The sequence below is a fragment of the Balearica regulorum genome, chromosome 18, assembly GCF_011004875.1.
Source record: "Balearica regulorum gibbericeps isolate bBalReg1 chromosome 18, bBalReg1.pri, whole genome shotgun sequence".
Taxonomy (NCBI): domain Eukaryota; kingdom Metazoa; phylum Chordata; class Aves; order Gruiformes; family Gruidae; genus Balearica; species Balearica regulorum.
The window spans coordinates 11,450,607-11,467,228 of NC_046201.1; the positions used below are offsets into that span (position 1 = coordinate 11,450,607).

Genomic DNA, 16,622 nt, shown 5'->3' on the forward strand with positions numbered 1-16,622 from the left:
TCCAGGATAGAAATCTTCAGCATTACACCCAAGAGGCTCCAGTGTGTATATACAAACAGCAACTAAAATAGAAGGCTTCTCAGCTGCTGCGATCTGTGTAGTGCTATTAGTTTGACAGTCACTTAAACCAGGGGAACATCTGACCCCAAAGCAGGACGGGTGATGCCCTGGCAAGAGCAGAACGAGATACTGGGCCAGGCTGGCGTAAACAGGGATAGCTCACCCACCTCCCCGTGCTTGTGCTCAGATCTGTGAGCAAGAGTTTGCCCCTGCTAGCAGACAAGCAGCAGTCCCTCGAATGAAAAGCAGCTCAAATTGTTCATTTCTTCCCAAACCCAGCTTTAGTTGCCTTTCTTGCTGCTCTCTGGCCCACATGCCCCCTGGCCAGTCCCACATCTCTGCACCCACACGAGCCTGGCCAGGAGGATGGGTTGTCCATCCTGCAGGCACCACCAAGCTGGGGCAGCAGCCAGAGCACAGATATTCAGGAGAAAATGCTTGTTTATGTGAAAACACAAGGAGGCAAATAGTTGACATTAAGATTTCAGGGAGGCTGTGGGACTGGGCTATTTCTTTCAGCCCTCACACAAAGAAACCTTTTTTGTCTTGCTCTAAAACAGAAACGATATTGAAGGGTCTGTGGAATTTCTGGGCATTTTTTTCCCCTTGGAGACGCAGTGGCCCTCACTCCAAAGTGACAGATGAAGTAGGATGCAAAGGACAAGATGTTCATATATAGCTCTGCATCTGCCCCCTGCCCTTCTGCTGCCACAGCTGTCCCCCCAAATCCTTTGCCCCCCAAAAGCTCTTACTGCTTGCAGCAGCCAGGGCCTGGAGTGTCCCACCAGGGACCAAGGCTCATGCAGCTGCACCCATGCCCAGAGGTGCTGCAAGTGCTGCAGGAAGCCATTTGCTGAACACATCCCCTTTTGTGTTCATCCATCTTTTGTGGAAGTGTTACACAACACAGCTTTACCCCAAAATATTCCCTGCACCGCTGCTCACAGGCCTTGGACCAGCCCAGAAACAACCAAGCACACAAGCAACTGTGGACAGGGCACCTATACACCACAGCAGAGCTCTTCATCTTGTCTTGGCAAAAGCACAGAGACCTCTCCAAGCTCATGAAGGTGCATGGCTGTACCTGCTGCCTGACCCTCCATGAAACCCTGCCACCTCAAAGACTGCAGGGGTTTGGCACAGCACCCACCGCACTGCTCATCCTGAAGCTCCTCACACACCCAAGGCACTTTTTGCCCACAGGTGATAGGAAGAGCTCGTCCTCTGCAGGCAAACTGCCATAGGTGCTGCTGGAGAGCAGTCGGGACAGGGAAGAAAGGAGACATCCATCAGCAGCAAGACAGCAACACTTTGTGCAGGTGAAACACCCGATAAGACCAACCACGACACAGCAGCCACCATTCACAGGATGAAAGTCCATCATCACCAGGGCACAGGGCAGCTCCTGCTCTCTACAGGCATTTCCCCACCTCACCCACTCAGCAGCAAGGGGAGAAACAGAGACCTTCCACCTTCATTTGGAGATCCACCACGTTTTCCCCTTCCTGAACATACACAGCACACGGTCAGGGTAGTAGGGTCATTTTAGAACAGCCCTGGTAGAAAAGGCTGAAGACACAGAAAGTAAAACCACCATTCTCCTGCAGCCAGTGCTGAGTGTGACCCCTCAGTGCCAGCAGAAAGCATGTAATCCCACCGATCACGGGGACGGCAGATGGCAGAACAGCATGGTGTTGTGCCACCAAGGAGCGGCCCGGCTGGTGCTGCCAGGGGAACACCAGAACCTCCTGTCGGGGGGTGAGGGGGGGCAGAGGAGCTGGCAGAATAATGTTTTCCCAGTTAACTCTGAGACTCCAAGGGAGGAAGACAAAAAAATACAGATGGCATCTGCAGCCACGTCTGATAGAGGCATTTTAGAGGCAACCAGCCACGCTGGGACCAAGCGCCCACCCCAGCACCATCAAGCCCTCCCCAGATGCCAGCTCCAAATTCACATGCTTTATTCCTCCCTGCTCACAAGCTTTTTTTTTTAACCATGGGCACCCATTCACTTTTAACTCTTGACCACCTCTGAAAAGAGGCCCAGATGTAGAGAAAAGCCACCTCCTCCAGGAAGCGAGAGGAGCCCTTTCTGGTGCCCAACATCTGGCCATAAGCCATCTCTCCAGCCAGTTTTACACCTCTGACCCCTCTGGGGCACGGTGCACCCTTAGGGAGGACTTGATGTCCTTGTCCACTGGGAACAAGACCAGGATCAGCCAGCGGCCGCAGGCTCCGCGGGGTGCGGAGGAGGAAGCGGTGCCAGTGTGAACAATGGGCACTTTGTCAGCCCGGCAAGGGAGACGCAACAGAGCAATAAAAGTTACATGCTAAGCTGGTGGGACGGTTCAAACCGATCAGCCTGTTCGTCCTTCACTTCCCGGAGGCCCCTGCAAGAAATTCTGGCACTGCCACTTCAAATCGGTGCTTAGCTTGAGGAAAACTCACTTCAAGCCTCCAAGAAAGCTTTCCTACTGGTTGGAGCTCTCTTAATTCCCAGTTTGAGTTTTCCTAATAAATCCCAGATTGTTCAACTTCCATAACACTGGTCTATGAGCACAGGCAGCAGTTAACCCTTCGCAGCCCCAGAGTGAATAACCTCCTCCTCCTGTTTTATTTGCCTTCAGCTCCTGTTTCAGGATAAGCTGCACACTGGGGAAGGGGGCCAGATACTCAAAGCCTGCAGTATCTACCCCCATCCAAAAATCTAATACCCCTGCTACACAGCACACACTAATTTCTTGCTTGTGCAAACTGTACAAAGCACAGGGCTGCAAGGAATTCAGATTCATTTTTTGCATGCTGTAACACCAGGCTACCATGCAGCAGCATCCACAGCTGATTAGACCAACACACAATCTAATTATCGCAATGCAAACAAATGGAATAGCAAGCTCTACAGAGTTTCATGTTTGGGAATATTGCTGTTGCACCTTGAACCTTAGTGAGCAAACAGGAAAGCCAGGCAATATTTTTCATCCACAAAAACCTTTCCCAGAAACAGACTTTCTGAACAATTGGCAATGTTATCAACACTGTCATATGTATATATGTAAATATTCATGAGCACATTTACAAATATGTTTGTCACAAGCATGTTTGTGTAATCATGTCTGACTTTTTCTTCCTAAAAAGCATTTTTTAAAGCAAACCTATGAAGTTTGTTTTCAAAGAAAACCACGATACAGACTTCCACTAAGAGGCAGAAGTCAGAAGCATATCAACAACGCGCCCAGTGCCCAACATTAAGGCACAGCTGTTTCTGGCAGGGAAGGGATGCAGCCAGCATCACATCCCCACATCTCTGACCTCCCACTGCACCTTCCAGAGGAGCTGCCTGGAACAGCTGTTGGCTCGAGAAAGTTAACTCTGACCACTGCAGAGCAGGAGATAGCTACTGCTGAGATAGCAGCAAGTGCCACTCCAGAGCTCTCAAAGCACTGATGGCCCTAAGTATCTTCACAACCTCTACAGGAACAGAGGCCCCTCGGTGTTTTCTTCTCCATCTAGGCTTCCCTCTAGTCATACATGCTCTTCCCACTCATGGCTGGACCAGTGCAGTGGGCTTGACCGGGCAGGAGTCTCCAGTTGGCAGCTTGGCACCAAGTGGGGCTCCTCAACCTCCCACACCAGGGACAGCCACCACCATCACCACCCCACAGCAACCTCAGGCACCTGAACCAGGCCATTTCCCAAGGCCACAGTGACAAATCTGTCCCCACACAAGCATCCTCCCACACTGCATTTCCCCACCTGCCACCCCCCATTTCTCACCCAATTGACCCCAGCAGGCTGGACACTTGCTGTCAATGTCTGTTTAACCCAAGTTGTGCAAAAAGCACCCCAGTGTTGTCCTATACACTGCAGTCTCACACACCCCCCACTAATTCTGATGTTTGTAAACACCCTGGTAATAAAAATAAACCCACTGCAGCTGAGCTGTACACCTCAAGTCATAGCTAGAGCAACCTCCTTGGAAACTCTAGAGACTGAATGAAAGCCAGGATCCTTCATTTATGAATACATACATTTGTAAAGACCATATAGTTTGAGCTACACTTTGTGACTCAGCGTGATTTTGCCTGGAAATGAGCTGGCCTGGGGAGTTATTTTAGTGCAGCTTCTGCTTTAGTGACTCAGAAAACTCCCACAGCTCCCACTGACAAAGCAACCTAGCAAACCTTGTTGTGAGCTGGATCTTACAAAAAAGCTTAATCACATGTGAAATTTCACCCAGATGAACCTTTCCAGAGAAGTCAGAGATGCTATTCCCTATGTACAGAACAACATACAGAGGTGGAGCTTTCATGGTTTTCCTGCATTGGTCTCCTCCACCAACATGTTATGACAGAGGCATGGGATGCTCCTGTGGTAGCTTTGCCAGAAATCCCACCATAAATCTGGGTGTGTTTGGCTTTCAAGTCATGTAGGGTCATGCTTTCTCACATTGTCTCCAAACTAATCCCCCAGGAATGCCATGGCACCTTCCCAAATGCTCTGGCTGGTAACCCAGAGGTGCCAGAGCAGGGAGAGCACCAGGACATGTGGTGGCAAGGTGCACACTGAAGAGTAAGGCCACCCTGTGACCATTCTCAGGGGGTGCCTGATTTCTGACAGCCAAAGGTCATGCTTTGGAAAGCTTTCCACAGAAAGTTGCTCACCTCCCAGCTCCAAATGTCACTCCTTTGCTTAATCAGCAAAAAGCTGATAGAAGTCATGACAAGCTTTCTTGGTCCAGCATCACCCTGTTGTTTCTACTTCAGGTGTCTGACAGCGGGGAATACCAAAGCACTACCAAAGTACAAGTCATGACCGTGTTTTTCCTAGCAATCATTTTCCTAAGACATTAGCCAATAAGTCCCTGAAAGGATGGACATTTTTCACTGCAAGCTGACCATTTCAACACAACATTTTCCATCCGGATTTCCCCAGCAGACACACCCAGTCCCTCCTGCGAGGCTTACATGCACCTTGGCAGCGATGCTCTAAGTCTTGTACCCAGAGCAGAGCACAGACAGACATGGGTCCTGGCCCACTAAGGGTGCCTGCTCCAAGCACAGCTTGTGTACGAGACTCCAGCAGCTCTGAGCTTGCACTGCAGACTCCTTCAAACCTTCCCCGAGTAATCAGGTCAGTATTTAGGCAGCAAACACCAAGCTTCCTGCTGTCACAGCCACATCTCAGGGCTCTTCTTGCACAGGGAGCACAAACACATGGAGTTAGTTTGCTCCAGGGAAGCTACAACATGCAGTCACCTGCAATGCCCTCCCAGGCATCCTGCCACAGCTCCAACACCTCCAGTTCTCAAACACTAGAAAACCCCAGTGCTGGTGGTTAAAACACACCATGGTGACTCTGTACACAGCCAGGACTGGATTTGGGATCAGATGAAATCATGAAAATGAAGGGAGAGAAACCAGGCTGGCAGCGCAGGCAGGGAGGGATAGCAGCTTTAAGTATTAGTCAGAAAGAGTCAAAAGTTCATGTTATTCCCACAGCAAGAGTGTGCTGCGAAGGCACTGCGCTCAGGTTAAGGACTTCAACACGAGGGAAAGGATTTTCTCAGCAAGAGCTTCCCCCTCACAACATACCACTTGGCCCCTCTTCACAGGTATGAAGCCCCAGGCAGAACTTAACACCAGGCAAGCAAAACCACAAAATCCAGGTAGATACCAGCACCTCCCAGATAGCTTTCCAGGCTGGGAGCTCAATCACCATGGCCAAAATACTCTGCAGCAACCCACAGCATGCTAATGGGGTCATGTACCAAATCCACAATGTGCCAAGCCATTCGCTGCCTCCAGAAGAGCTACACCATGCGTACTACCCATAGCTGAGTTGAAGTCCAGGATGTGCTATGGGGATGAAACACCCTCAGGGCATTAGCTCTGAATCCAGAGGCTGAGCATAAAGCTGAGATGGGGCTGAAGACTAGAATGTTCTCCTGAAGTCCACTCTCATCCAGAGAAACAGCTCAGACCCGAGCCCAGAAGGACATTTGCAAACCTCAGGCTTGCTCATGGTCCTGTGAAGCCTGGCTCTGCCAAGGCTGAAGAGGATTGTCCTGCAAGCGGGCAGCCTGCATCAGGAGAGGCTCAGGCATAACTGGAGCTGGCATCAGTCTGTTTCTCAGGTAGCAGACCCGAGTGATGAAATCACTGCTGTGGAGGAGAGCAGCAAGCCCGAGGGCATGCACCGCTACTCCCAGAGGTCCCTCCTACCCCCTTTCCCTGGGAGCTGCCCACCCAGAGCATCCCCGCATCCACCTGACAGCCCAGCACACTTTGGCTACGGTGAAGGCAGGACATTTTCTCCGCCCCAGGCATTTCCTTCCACATATAGCGCAGACCCAAGTACAGGGGGATGCTGAAGGATGATCCAGGCACATATCTAGCCTCATTTACAGACAGGCCTGTCTGTAACAGAAAGATAAAAACACTGACCCACAGGAAGGAAAAAGATTATTTTCTTCCTCCTCACAGCCTCTGAGACTGGCTTACTATTTGGATGTCCTCAAACACCCCAGCAAATGCCTGAACAATACAGGTTATAGCAACACAGCAAGGAGACTTGGCCCAGATCCTCACTCCGCATAAATCAGCTCTGCATTAGTGGAGCCAGAGCTTTACGACAGCAGAAGATCTGGCTCACGCTCAGCCCACAAAACCAGCTGCCATCAGAATCATGCAACACAAATTAAACATAAGGTTTTCCAATCAAGCCTCACATCAAAAGTGGAACTATATGATTCAAGTTACAGGCACTGCTTCAAGCTAATATTTGTTTTACCTTAATTACTGTGCTATTAGCCTCTGCAGTAAACTTAAGTTGATAGGCAAGATCCTGCTGGCAGCCAACAATAACTGCTGAAGAGTCATTTCTAGTGATGCTTACTCAGTTATCTAATGCCACAACCACAATTAGCTCTATCTGGCCAATTAGATTCAGGCTGCCTTTCCTGTGAAAAGACCCCTGGATGGGATCCCCTGTATTGCACAGCTGTGGAGCACACTGCAGAAGGACCCAGCAATGCCAGGGGCCCATCCAGCTGTTCAGTGGTGCCTTTGTCACATGAAACAGCCCTAACATTACCTTGAGCATTGCTGAGCTTGCAACAGTTCCTGCACCCCACAGGAACGAGAAGGATGCTCTGAGCTCCTGCTCAGCCCCTCCCTGCACCTTCCTCTCTATTTTGCTATCTATAGTCCCAACAGAGTTCCACAGAGAAGCAGCAGATTACTTGGAGAAGCCACATGTTTCACCTTTACCAAGACATACCATAACGTGGCTCAGCAAAACGCAAAAGCTCACGTACAGGAGTCTGCAGGCAAGCCTAGAAGGGATGGTGCAAAACTCCCAGGGTGGCTTAGACCCAGACACCAAGTTCAGCTTGATAACCCCAGGGGAGCTCCCTGTAGCACTCAAACAGTGCCTGAGGAGATGATCTCAAAGAGTTCACATTGAATGGTCCAGCAGCAACTCAAATATTGCCCTGGCAACTCCCCACTAACAGCCTGTCAGTGGCTGCTGGAGAAACCCTCTCCAATATCCACTTAATTAGACATCTCCATTTCTGACTGTGAAAGGTTTCTCACTTGCATGCTGAGCAGATAAGATCAGATCAAAAGTTAACACAGAAAACATCTTCCTCACCCAGCAGCCTGGTCTGAGAGCCAGGGTGATACCTGCTCACTCCCAGAGGGGTGGTGGGAGAGGCCACCTCATCCTGAAAGGACCGCTTCCATCCATATCAGCCCACAACAGCCCTTTGGTGGTGCTGGCTGCGGCTGTCACACAATCAGGACATGGCAGCACAAAACACTGTGGTCCTACACCAGAGACAGTCTGGCACCCAGACAGTGGCCTGAGCTGTAGCATGCAGACCAGCTGCTAGCAGCCTTCCTGCTGGTCAAGGCTTTAGGATATAAATTTGTCTCAAAGAGGAAGGAACCTCATATAGCTGTGGAGTTTCCAGCAGGTGAGGACCAAGGGATGGAGCTAATCTTCCATGGATTTCCTGGAAGACAGACAGCTGTGAAAATCAGCTTCTCCACATGTCTGTGACTAGAAGCAGGAGGCAAAGCTTTCATCCATCCCTTCTCTCCTCCTTGCCTAGCCAGCCTGAAAGCTCTTTGGAGCAATGACTGCATTTAGCTAACAGACCACAACATCTGACCTTGCCCCGTGACAGTCCACTTTTTCCAGACTGTTTTGGAAGTACCAGCAAGGAGCTGTGCTTGCAAGTCACTATCTCTAGCAGCAGCCAGAAGGAATTTCACCGAGCAAGAGGTCAAGCCTCTGTGGTTTACCAATAGTTCCCTTTCACAGGGCAGCCCCCAAGTCTCAAAGCACTGATGCTTTGGAACTGCTGAGGCCAGAGGCACCTCTGGAGATCGCTTAGTGCAACCTGCTTCTTCACAGCAGTCAGCTGTAGGGGGTTGCTCAGGGTTGTCTGGTCAGCTTTTGACAAATTCTGAGGATGGAGACTCTTCTGCTTTATGTTTTTTCTGCTTTAACTAACATCCCACTCTTTAATCACCAAAAAAAGATTTTTGTAGTAAAACATTCAGATCAGGCAACATCCAATCCCAAGAGTAATAATGAGTTGAGTTGGCTGAAAGTGAGTTGGGAAGAAAAAGCTTCAGCTAGAAACTATTTTGCTGGAATAAATCTGCTTTTCAGAGTTGTTGACTTTTTGACAAGATTAAAAACTCCAACTGGAAAACATCCACTTTGCATCAAAAACTTGATGAGGCAAGAGAACAGAAAAAACTTTGCCTTTCAGTTAAAGTGATCTCTCAAAATGGAAAAGTTTGCACTGTTTGTTTTCATTTCATCATTATATTCTCCTTCACACAGGAAAACATTTCCCAGCCAGCTCCACCAATTAGCAGCTGGGCTGCTCTGCCAGCCTGAGAAGCGACACCATGCCTCGAGCACGGCGCTCCGGCCGCGGGGTGCTGCGTTGGCTCACGCGAGCCCCGACAATGTGCCTTTGCTGCTGGCTGGGGCTTCACGTGGCCCCAGACTGCCTCCCACTGAGCAGCACTGCACTCCAGCTGGAGACCCACAGAACATGTCATTGCCCAAATATCTCCACAACTCCAAGCCAGCAGGATTGCTTTGTACACAAAAATCCTTGCTCCAGCAACATCCAAGCCCTGGGTTTGGCTTTTCCGGACCCAGGGTAGCAAACCCCAGCCCTTCACGATCAACCTGACCCTTTGAAATGGAGCAGGAGTGGATGGACAAGCTCATCTCACCACCCAACTACCATAAACATGCATGTTATGAAAGCCCAGCTCACATCCACAACACACCCCACATTCCCTGGAGATGCCGTTCAGGAGGAGCAGGGTGTGTGCACGCGCCTTTGTGTCCATGGGCTGTTCTGGTTGTGGTGTGCAACGTGAGCCAGGGGCTGAAATAGTGTCTGTTTTTAGCAGGAAGATGCTGCAAGGCTGTGACACCCGCCTGCCACGCTAAAAATGCAAGGCAGGAATGTTCAGTATCCAGCCAAGTGAGCCTTGAGAACAGAAATACCGGCTTTGTACAATTAATCTTTCAGGGGAAGAGAACATCCCCCAGCCTGCCCTTAGGAAACCCAGGGCAACCCGAGATGGAGCTCCTGGTCCCTCACTCCTAAACAACAAACAAGAGCAGAACAAAGGCGAGGGCATAAAAGGAAACCCTGCACAGACCTGCCACCAAATATAACTCAGGAAGGGGACGATGCATATAAGCAGCGAGACCTCTTACACATGGATTGCTTAGTTTATCTGCATGGATTGTCACGTTTATTTACTCAAAATACTTTTTGAAGTGGTTTAGCTGCAGCAGACTCTTGCTTCTGTTTTTGTTTCCCCCATACACCCCCCACAGCTCCCCCCCAGTCTGCAGTGCTTCTGTCGGAGCAGCAGACTGCACACGAGGATAAATGTTTTACAAGTCCAGGAAAGAAAATCCCTCAAGTAGTTGTGGTTGCTGAGTTATGGTGAGTTTTGTGTCTGAGAGCCTCCTGGAATGACCTGAGTGATTGAGGTCACTTGAAGCAGCCTCTTGATGACTTCATCTTCCTACTTGTTAGCAAGCCCCTGGCCTGAATGGAGCTGATAGATGCTGTGCACCACAGAACAATTCATCTGTCTTAAAAGGCAGAATACAGGCTCATATGTCCATCAAGAATGTCACAGGAGCACCGCAGAAGGACCCTCCCAAAAGAACTGACTTTTGTGTTTGAGCAGCCCTTCTCTATCTAAACCTTTCCTTTGAGATCCAGAGCTGGGATGTCAGTTTTAAAAGTGAAGCTGTGAACAGCTCTGACAAGGAAAGAGTCAGAGCACTAATGTCATCACTCCTGTGACCCTTTCCACATCTGCCATCTGGGATAGCTTTCTGTCAGCCAAGAGTTTCACTCGGCACAGGAAATTCTCCCCACTTTTAGACTACATGTCAGCAAAAGGGAAAGCAGCCCTCACCAAGTCCTACAAACAAGCCATGAAAAAACCAAACCAAATACTTTCTCAGGACACAAGATCTGCTGGAGCTTCTTACCTTTGGCTTGGTAGCAATGCACAAAGCTATGGAAATCTGATTTTCCACAAATACAGACTTTCTGTTATCAGTGGATCCCCAGCTCTCCTACAGAGACCAGTTCTGGCTTTGACCAAGACTCACTTGAAGCCCATCTCCAAGGGCCATCCTTTACACTGATCCCCATGAACAAACCCAAAGCACACTTGATCTTCACATTCTGCAAAGCCAATGACCAAACCCCCAATCACTTTAGTGACCGTGGTCAAACTTTTAGGCAGTTGCTCACTAATTCAACATCACTCAGCATTGGCTTTTAACCACAAGCTGGAGATTAGGCAAGGGTTTTTCTTCAGATGAGGACGAAGAACATACCTGATCCCAAGAAACCTTCACAGGCTTCTGCAAACCAGGTCACACCGATTCAGTTGGTGCACACCTTCTCCACAGTTCTGTAGCTATAGAGCAGTTGTTTTGTGCCTTCTAGATGGCAGCAACTTCCCGAACACTATGGAAACAAATCTTTTTTTCCCCTTTATCCATGTAAGTCTGAAGGTCATGAGATAAAATCTAGTTGAGGAGAAGGACAGGGACAGAGCTAAGGGTGCTGACACACTCCCTGGACATACACAGACTTGGAGGATGCACTGCTAGAGCTGGCCAGCAGCACAGAATAAATATAATGAGCACATCCCAAATGATCTGAAGAGGTTTGTGGTGATTTCTACAGCAGCTGCCAGGGAAACTGTTAATCCTTTTCTGCAGATGAGTTGCTGCAGACAGGCTGCTCCATCAGCAGGACTCAGCCTGGACCCATCTGGTGTGACAGGGGCCACCAGGCAGCTGCTCAGCAAGGACAGAGGTCCCAGCAGCACACACGTCCTCTCACGCTGAAGCCTTCACATCAGTCATCCACAGTTAAAACTGTGCTCTGCTTTTCTACAAGTATCCCCAAGGTATTTGCCTCCAGGTGTCCCGCATTCCTCATGCACTCCTGCAAGGAAGCTTTTGATACAATTTTCAAGGGAAACCAACACCAAAGAAGCCTGGACACAAGTAACACAAAGTTTCTTCAGAAATATGAGTGCTGATCACCAAATTTATCACTTTGGCATTCTTTTTCCTAAGCTGTGATCAAGAAAATACTACTTTGAATTTGTGCGTAGCTGTCCCTGAAGCTCAGCCCTCTGCAACGCTCTGTTCAGCCTCACAACACCCTCTGCTTGCTTCTGCCATTATCTCCATTTCACAGAAAACAAAAGTGAGAATCAGAACAGTCTTCCCAGAGGTGCAGAGTAAGAGGGTAGAAGCCAAAAACAAAACCAAGGAGTTGCCATAGCAAGTGCCCCAGAAGGCTGCCCTTTCCCTGGGCTGGTGGGGAAGGGATGTTTCACCTCGTAAAGCTGGTTCAAATGAAAGTACAGACCACCACTTCCAAAAGCATCCAGAGATGCGTGTTGCCAACCATGACACACCCTGGCTTGGCATTTCCTTAGCAAAAGGTGAAGCCCCCCTAAGATGCTGGGCTTCCAGACACCCTCAGCCATGTCCAGCCCATCACCTGTGGGACTCAGCCCTCCACAAGAAACACTTAGCTCCCCAGATCACCCATTGGGCTTCAGATACTCCATATTCAGAGGGGCCAAATCAGGGCATTTGGATCCAATTAGTTTTCCTGATCCGCCCTGAAAGTCAGCCAGGGCTGAAGCTGTTCCAGCCACACATATGGCTTAGAGCAGGAAAGGCACAAGTCCCTCGAAACATCCTCTCCAGCATGTATTTCACAATAGTGCTGTTCTTCACTCCAAAAGAAAAAAATTTTTAAAATCATTCCAGTACTATGAAGTTTTCCTTCTCAGCAAAGCTGACCATGCCTCCCCTATAGTAATTTTTTGTCTCCTCTCTCCAGCCATGCGTTATCAAACCCCTCTAAGTTTCACAGAAAGCAGAGCCTATGGGCAAGACAGAATAAAATTAATTCCTTAATTATTTTTTTTTTAGGAGCAAAGAAACTTCAAGCTGCAGAAAAGCTGTGGGCTCACACAGCCATCTCCCTATTCCGCAGCAAACCGTTCCTTCGCCACATCCGAGCTGCAGCCAGGAGCGGAGCTGGGAGGAATGTCACACCCGCCGAGGCGGACACAGGCAGCAGTGTTCAGAGCCAGCTCCCAGACTCTCACCGCCCCACACCAGCACCAACCCGGCTGGGCTGTAAACACCCCCGAGGTCCCAGCACGCTTGCTATCTCTACACCTCATGTTTTGGGGAGGAAAAAGTTTCCTTGCCCAGTTTTACCAGCTCCTCCTCCTGTTATATTCATGCCCAGCCCCAAAAGCCCAACGCTCTGCCCCTGCAGCCACAGGCTGGGGCCAGCGCTGCTTATTTGCCCCGGCACAAGCACAGCCGGGATGCTCGGGGCAGCAGCAGCAGGCACTGCACACCACCACAGAAACATGGCAGCACAGCCGGGCGACGTGACAGCCCAGACTGCTGCCCAGCCCCGTCCAGAGTTTGATCGTAGTCCGGAGCGAGATACTGCTCGGTTACTGTAGTCTAGAGACAAGTGTTAGGTGACAGAGCAAAGGACAATGCAAAGGAAAGAAGTCAGATATCTCCTGCTCCTTTGCTAGGGGAAGTCAGGGAAGTTTGTGGAGCCCAGCCAAGGGTTTCACCCATCTGGGTCTTTCTTTGGGTCTGAAGTTCAAATGGATCTGAAGATTTGGCCCAAACCCTCAGCTTTAGGTGGCTGGAGAAGGACTAGAGGCTAGCTCCTAAATCCAGATAGCCAATGTTGGCCCCAAGTGTATCTAATGAGTGAGAGGGGATGCGTCTGGATGGGCAGGACAGACTATCAGAGGAGCACCCAACACCCCAGCTGGCCCATGGTCACCCCAGGATAACTTGGAGCAACCTCCAGGCCACCTTAAGAATAAAGAAAGGAAGTCAGAGCATCTCAATTTCTTGATCAGGCTTCAATTCCTATTTAACACAACTTTTGGATCCATTTTTCTGCTATACAAACTTTAAAATGGACACTTTCATCCAAACCAGCCAGGGCTGTGCTGAACTCGACCAAGCCTCTGCAGAGTTTGTAACTGCAGCTCTGTCCAAGCCAGACCACAGAGGCGCAGGAGGAAGCGAGGGCCCATGGCTTATCCAGCAGGTCACTGATCAAACATCTGCTTTCCATGTTCCCCTGGGCAGGGCTCCAAGTGCACAACATATACATCTGCCTGTCTGCCCCCATACAGCACATGCCATTTGTCTTCAACGCTGCTCGCCAGTGAGCCCAGCAAAACTTGGTGGGGCTGAGTAAAAAACCAGCTTCCCACAAAACACACCTCATCCCTTGGGACAAAGGCAGTCTAGAAAATAAAAGCTACATGTGGAGCAGCTGTGATCCCCGCCCTTAAAGCGGGGCTGCAGAGCAGCTCAACCTCACCAAGTACAATCGAGCAGAGCCATGAAGAGCATCCCTTCCTCACAGCAGCTTTTCTGCAATCCGCAGCCTGAGCCCAGCAGACAGGGCTGTTACAACCCTTCCACCTGGGAGGCACCAGAAACATCTGCAGGCTGATGCATGAACAGGGCTGGAGGAACTAGGGGAAGCAAGTGCTCAACAGGGAGCCAGTCCCACCCATCCAGAGATGTCTGGAGCTGGACTGCACCTCAGCAAGGTGTTTGGCTTTGGGACAGCCTGAACTGCCCCCCCACCCCAAAGTCCCAGCTTGGGGGAGCCCATGGGCTTGTCAAGTCCCACAGCTGTACTGATGAAGAACAATTGAGCCCCATTGGGATGGCAAGTTTCTCACAGCCCAGGGCCCAGTGGAGCAAGGTAGGGACACCCAAACCACCAGACAGGGATCACGGATAGGCCAGTTGCAGTGGCTCCAGCTCGGTGACAGCTGCGCAGGCTCAGCATCCCTGGGGCCTCCTGCACCATCGCTGGTGACCTGGACTGCTGCAAGGGCTGTGCGAGGACCACAGCAGCGTCCCAGAGGTGACAAGCCTTGCCAGCTGACACAGGGAGATCTCGGCACAGCACACATCACCTGCAGCCCACAGAAGCCACCAACAGGTGCCCAAGAGCTGACTACAGCTCCTTGAGCCTTTTGTCTTCCTCAGTGTATCCATCCACGTGAAGAAACACTGCTGCTCCCACTTGACGAGGTGGCACAGAGGAGCTTGCTGTCCTCACCAAGACACCAGCATGACGCCAACTCCCAAGTCCTATGCCATGGTGACATTCCTGGGCCACATAAGCACCATTTATCCCTGCTATTCCATAGGATTTTTTTTGTACAATTTTAAAACTTTGAAAGACCCATACAAAAAATACCTTGGCTATTCATGAATTAATGAGAGAGTTCAGCTATAGAGCTATTACATACCCATTAGCCTGCAGGCAGAGCAAATAACACCTAGCTTTTTAGTTCAAAAAAAAAAATCGCTATCTCCATCGAGAGATGTGGGCTGCACACCCGCAGTGGGAGATCACCCCCACCCAGAGCGATGGCAGAAAACGTTATAGGAAGGTCCTGAGAGCAGATCTGTCAGCTCACACTGCAAGGCTGTGGCACAGCAAGGGTCACCTGCGGCATCGGGCACCCTCTCAGCCACACGAGCATCATCTCTCCTCTACTTCCACGGTAAAACCTACAGCCCGACACGCAGGCAGGGCCTGCGCCAAGGCACATTCCCACCCCAGGGCAAAGCCCCAAGAGCCCGGAGTGACGTACCAGGTACACGTAAACACGTAACTGCGAGGAGGTAGAGGAGATCCAGGGAAATGCAAAGCACCGAGAATTATCCTATAGACTCCAACACCACTTAACTTGTTCGCTTCCTACAGGCAAGCGTGCGTGTTACACGCCCACAGGTACGCTGTTACACCTCTGCGGAGGCCGGTTAGAGCGGAGGAAGGTTCACGATCCCCACGTTCAAGCTACGCGTACCACACCAAGCTGCACAGAAAATCATTTCTGGTACCTGCTGGCACACACCCCCCCGGCCCCCCCGACATTGCACAGGCAGTGAAGCCTTCAACAGCCGCTAATGAGCCACTAATGGCTGTAATTAGCCACTAATCACACTCAATTCCTGGGGATCAGTGAGGAGGGAATTTACACCTGAGGGAGCGACCTGCCACAAGCAACTCAAGTGAGCCTCACCGTTTTCTGCTGAGCTGCCCGTAACAAAGCCCTGGTGCGTTCAGACGTGGCAGAACGCTGCCCGCACACTCCCTAAGGACGTGGCTCCGGGCTGGGCTGTCAGCTGCAGAGGGTCAGCGTGAATTCAAAGTTTCTCCCAGGCCTGGGGGACGGACACCGCGACCGCTGACCCCAGAGCAGAACTAACCGAGTTCAAACATCACATTAAAGGCTCAAATTCAGCACGACGTAGCCACCACTTCCCAGCACAGGACCTTCTCGGCTTGGCCAGCCACAGCTTCACTAATATTTCTGCAGTCATTTTTAAGTTTCAGCCCAGTGGATGTTTAAGCTCATAAATGAGAAACCCCAAAGTTCTTGCAGGAAACCAGCAGAGGGAAATGCCCATCCTGGAGGTGCACACGGCAGGCACCCTCCAGCTTTGTCCACTTTAACGCTGCCCATCACCCTGGCACAGGGCACCCCAGCCCTTACCTGTGCGTGGGCTCCTGACGGTGTTGACAGAAGGTGTTTCCATCCGTGTCAAGTAGTCAAATGTCTCCTGCTCTGAAGGGTCCAGGATTTCTTTTAAAAAAGCATCCATTTTTCTCACTGAATATACAGTGGGGGGTAAAAAAACCCCAAAAAATAATAGTATCACATGATGCCAAATGGCCAAAACATTTTTCTTCCCTTTTTTCCTCCCTTTCAGGGACACCCAGGCCAGGAGCAGATTGCAGGAAGCTGCTCCCCTGCCAACAAACACTGTGTTACTATAGAGATGGTACAGTCCAGCCGCTCTGCTGCCTCGCACACCATCCTGCTCCGGGTCGCTCTGAGAGCCCCTGAAGTCAGCGTGAGCCTGACTGAAAGGATTTG

General features: G+C 50.4%; 1 protein-coding gene across 1 annotated transcript in view; it reads right to left on the reverse strand.

Annotated features, from left to right (window-relative positions):
- TEKT3 (tektin 3) overlaps positions 1-16,622 on the reverse strand; it is an 80,656-nt gene extending 64,034 nt beyond the window's left edge. The window contains exon 1 of the mRNA XM_075770728.1: positions 16,239-16,622. The gene's annotated coding sequence lies outside the window, so the exon portion shown is untranslated. The remainder of the gene's footprint in view (positions 1-16,238) is intronic.